This window comes from Hylobates moloch, unplaced genomic scaffold, assembly GCF_009828535.3.
Source record: "Hylobates moloch isolate HMO894 unplaced genomic scaffold, HMol_V3 SCAFFOLD_1535, whole genome shotgun sequence".
In the NCBI taxonomy this organism is placed as follows: Eukaryota; Metazoa; Chordata; class Mammalia; order Primates; family Hylobatidae; genus Hylobates; species Hylobates moloch.
Window position 1 is genome coordinate 1,474 of NW_026653810.1, and position 5,003 is coordinate 6,476.

Sequence of the window (5,003 nt, forward strand, 5' to 3'; positions counted from 1 at the left end):
TTCTTTCTTTCTTTCTTTCTTTCTTTCTTTCTTTCTTTCTTTTTCTTTCTCTTTCTTTCTTTCTCTTTCTTTTTTTTTGAGATGGAGTCTCGCTCTGTCGCTCAGGCTGGAGTGCAGTGGTGCGATCTCAGCTCACTGCAACCTCCACCTCCCAGGCTCAAGAGATTCTCCCACCTCCACCTCCCCAGTAGCTGGGATTACAGGCACCTGCCATCATGCCCAGCTAATTTTTTTTTTGTAGGGACAGGGTTTCACCATGTCGACCAGGCTGGCCACGAACTCCTGACTTCAGGTGATCCGCCCACCTTGGCCTCCCAAAATGCTGGGATTACAGGCGTGAGCCACCATCCCTGGCCAAGTTTTCCTTTCTTAAACCCCTGCCTTCCCCCCCAAAATTGAAGTGGTTGCCGTGGATGGCTATCTGGCCACTTCCCCTTTACTAGTTTTGGTTAATAAAAATCAATTTCTTTCTTTCCTTTTTTTTTTTGAGATGGAGTCTCACTCTGTTGCCCAGGCTGGAGTGCAGGAAAGGAAGGACGAAGAAAAGAAAGAAAGAGATGAAATTTCTGACTCTCTAGTTCTTATCTTCTTTTTTTTTTTCTTTAGGGAGAGAGAGAGAGAGATCGTGCTATGCCGGCCCCGTCAACCCAAGCTCAAGCTGTCTCCAGCACCGCTTGGAGCCGGGCCCACGTTGCTGCCCAGGGGCACGGTGGTGAGGGAGGTGTGATGTGTGAGTCCGCTGGGGCGGCCCTAGCGGGGCACACAGGTGTGTGTGTGTGAGAGCTTGGCGGGGGGCTTAAACCACAGACACTTCTCTCTCAAAGTCTGAGAGAAGTGTTGGCAGGGCTGGCTTCTGCTGAGCCCCCACTCCTCTGTGTGTCGGGGTCTGTCCTTCCCTGGCATCCGCCATGTGCATCTGTGCCCTGACCTCCTCTTCTCGTAGGACTCAGAGTGGCTCAGGGCCCACGCCGGTCAGCTCATGCTATCTTAACCACCTGTTAAAGGCACTGGCTCCAAATACAGTACTGGGAGGCACCAGTTTGGGCTTGGACATAAGTTTTGGGGAGAGAATTCAGCCCATAACAAGGTGACTCACCCCCACAGGCCCTGGCCCTTGCCTGAGGCCGTGTTTCACAGCGCCACGTTCTGCCAGGGCACCGGCCCCAGCTCCCAGGAATCTGGGGACCCCTGACCCTCATGTTCCCCTGCAGCAGGGTGGGGAGTCCCAGGGTGGGGACTGGGAAGGCCTGCCTGAGGACTCAGGGAGACTGGAACCCAGCACCTTGCTGGGCCCCTTTTGGCTACCAACAGAGAACAGTCCCCTTCCAAATTCAGAGGGACGATGTTATCTGTCCCTTAGACAGATTACGGTGAAAGCCTTTGGACTGAGATTTTTAAACCTCCCTCGTAGCCACAGTGGAAGAGCTGTGGGCAGAGCACAGCCTTGTCCGGGCACTGCCCGGCGTCTCCCGGCTCGGGGGGATCCAGCCCCAGGCACTGCCTCTAGAGTGGAATGAGGTTTCCCGTGGGATCGGACGAGGGAGTGACTGCTTTCCTGTTCCAGAGGCCACCTGGGAACCGATGGTGTCCACTGATGGACGTTTTCCTGGGCTGAAGTATTTCAGATGCCCAGTGTTCTCCCAGCCCTCACAGCGGTCAGTTCTGCTTCACGGGTTTCCCACATGATTTGGCTAAGACGTCAGCAGGCAAAGACGCTTGGGTTGGCTTTAGACATTACGAACAAAAGGAAGCTGCGGGAGGCGGTCAAAGTCTGAGACATGGCAGGTGACACAGGAGGGGGCGGGAGGGGGGATTCAGCCGCAGGGACCCCGTCCAGGATGCCAGCAGCAGACATTCCTCTTTCCTTCTTTTATTACCCACAAGGTCAAAGCTGCAATCATAAGGGGCTGCATTGCCTTTTGAAGGGAGAGCCAGGGGCTGCATTCCCAAGATTGCACGATGCCAGCTCCCAACTGCGAGGGGGCAGATTTGTTGGAATTTCTCAAATCCAGTTTTTGACACATGCGTTGTTCCTTCACTTGCTAATAAATGGTCTTGGGGAGAAAAAAGTGGAAAACAGTGTCTTCCTGTCCCCTCAGAGGAGCACAGGTGATGATGGCATCCCAGGACGGTGCTAGGCTGCGCACAAGCCGGCCCTCCTTTTGTGAACTTTCTGTTCTTTCTGGCGACATGCTTGCTGTGTGCTGGGAGCTCACCGTGGAAAGCCCCAGGCATTGCTGCTCCTGTCTCCTGACCTGCATGTGGCTCAGCTGTAAACATCTTTACCCTTCATGCTGACTTAATACTGATTGTCGGGCAGAGAGTTCACTTGGAAACACATCATCCTGGGTGGAGATGGTGCCGCCCACCCCAGAGGGGCGTCTTGTTCAGTGGGTTGTGCTCATGGGGATGGGCCCTTGTGTCTGCACACTCACTCCCTATGCTGGGCGTGCCCCCAGGTCTGGGTGCTGCGTTCCCCACACCTGCCTCTGCTGCTGGTCCCAGAGCTCTCTGGGGCCTTGGGCACATCTGTCTTGTCCTAAGCCTCCACTGCCACATGTAGCTGATGATTCAGCTCACCCGTGTGGCTGCCTCCCGGTGCGGGCCGGCTCTGGGTGTGCAGGCTGACCAGGGTGGACATGGCCTCCAACTGTGGGGCCTCAGGGACTGCTCTGTGTGACAGGAGGGTGGGTTGGTGGGCTTTCTGGGGGTCCCATGCATGGAGACCAGGCTGGCTGCACACGAACCAGGACTAACAGTAGATGCCGTCAGGCCGGGTGCAGTGGTTCACGCCTGTAATCCCAGCACTTTGGGAGGCTGAGGCAGGTGGATTACGAGGTCAGGAGATCGAGACCATCCTGGCTAACACGGTGAAACCCCGTCTCTACTAAAAATATAAAAAATTAGCTGGGCGTGGTGGCAGGCGCCTGTAGTCCCAGCTACTTGGGAGGCTGAGGCAGGAGAATGGCGTGAACCCAGGAGGCAGAGCTTGCAGTGAGCCGAGATCGCGCCACTGCACTCCAGCCTGGGCAAGAGAGTGAGACTCTGTCTCAAAACAAACAAACAAACAAACAAAAAAACAGTAGATGCTGTCTAGACGCCTCCCCTAATGGACCTCAGTCATTTGATTTAATTGTTCCAGGATGCAGTGTAGCCTAGAACCAGAGGAAGTGTGCTGATGTGTAGGAGTGTATATGTGTCCACGTGTGTGCGTGTGATTGTGTGTTTCTGTTTATGATAGTAAAATTCAAGGAAGTGTTGTATGGAGTTTGATGAGGGGCACCATTTGGTGAGATGCGCATTCCAAGTAACGTAGCAGATGAAGGTGCTGTTGAAAGAGCCTTGTTACAGGTGAGGAGAGCGGGTAATAATCCCTCATAGAGGCTGGCAGGAAGGTCGAGGGCGTCAATATCCGCACGCCTACATTTTGCTTCTATTTTTGCCAACGTTGCCATATCTATTGGCTTTAATAGGATTCAAATGAAAAACAAAAGCAGAAACAAGAAGGGGTGTAGAAATCAAGGTCCCTGTCCATATTCAGCTGGATTCGAGATGGAAAATTTTACAGGTAAAAAATGAATTATTTGAAGGTGGGAAGTAATATTCTGGAATTCACCAAGAGGAAACAAATGCCCGAGGAAAGTGACCCAACACAGAAATGAAACGTTTATCAAGCTCAGACCACGCCCATGGCCTTAAAGATGAGCTCTGTAGGGCGAAGCGCTTCGGGAGGTGGTTCTGTCTCTAGAGCACAGCGGAGATGGAGCCCACAGCCCAGGGGACACAGCCAGCAGCCTTTTCCTTGCTTTTTATAAATCGGGTCTCCAGGAGTCCACCGCATGCAGGCAGTCTCAGTGAGAGCTCAGGGGTGCGACTGTCCCAGCAACAACAAGAGCTTGACCATGAACAAGCCAGGGGCTGGGTCCCCTGTGTGGACACAGTGCCACCCAGAATGTCCCGTGCTCGTTACCAAAACAAAGGCAGGAAGGGAGGGCCATCTCTCCTCCCGAGATAGAGAGCCTCAGATGTGCTGAATACCTGTGTCTCTTTTCCTTATCTGAGGATTTAAATGTGAAGTCACCAGCCTTCCTGTGCATGAGCACCCAGTGTGTCGTCCCCATGGACATGAGTGCATTTGCTCCGACACACGACCTACAGTCTGGCCAACCTGCCTCAGTCCCCAGATGTCCCACACACGGCACTGACATCCCCCTCTGCTCAGAAACACAGGACCCGTGCGTGTCCTTGCGCTCAGGGCACCGTTCTGACATTTTTTTTTTTTTTTTTTTTTTTTGAGACGGAGTCTTTGTTCCCCAGGCTGGAGTGCAGTGGCGCGATCTCGGCTCACTGCAAGCTCCGCCTCCCGGGTTCACGCCATTCTCCTGCCTCAGCCTCCCAAGTAGCTGGGACTACAGGCGCCCGCCAACACGCCCGGCTAATTTTTTGTATTTTTAGTAGAGACGGGGTTTCACTGTGTTACCCAGGATGGTCTCGATCTCCTGACCTCGTGATCCACCCGCCTCGGCCTCCCAAAGTGCTGGGATTACAGGCTTGAGCCACCGCGCCCAGCCCGTTCTGACATTTAATGCTGAATTTACAGGGACGTACGCACCGCATCACGCCGGTCAATTGCTCTAAGATACAGCTGGGGGAAAAGCACAGTGTCCTTCGTCTCCATGAGAGAACTTACCGGAAGCAGCATACACACTTCTACCAAAGAAGAAGTACAGTACCCATTTCCGTAGAAGAATATATTATTTAAAAGACAGTTTAAAAATAAAATTCTGTACAGCATCATGAATTCCTTTTTGTTTTGTATCAGTGAACAAAATGGTTCTTAGAAAACATGGCCTTGTGGTGCCAGGTGCCCAGGGCAGCTCTTCCCTGCACAAGGATCCCGCGCAGCTCGGCCAGCCCGTGCGAAACCGCAGCCACGACCCCCGCGTTCCTCAGGCACAGTCTCCTGGAAGAAGGGAAACGATGACTGACTTGTTTTTGTTAGA

General features: G+C 53.2%; 1 long non-coding RNA gene across 1 annotated transcript; it reads left to right on the forward strand.

The window, feature by feature from the left end:
* Nucleotides 1-523: 523 nt before the first annotated feature.
* On the forward strand, nucleotides 524-2,260 carry LOC116464753 (uncharacterized). The gene is made up of 3 exons (XR_004246999.2): nucleotides 524-766; nucleotides 1,565-1,785; nucleotides 1,885-2,260. It is a non-coding gene; the product is annotated as an uncharacterized LOC116464753 (long non-coding RNA).
* Nucleotides 2,261-5,003: the final 2,743 nt, after the last annotated feature.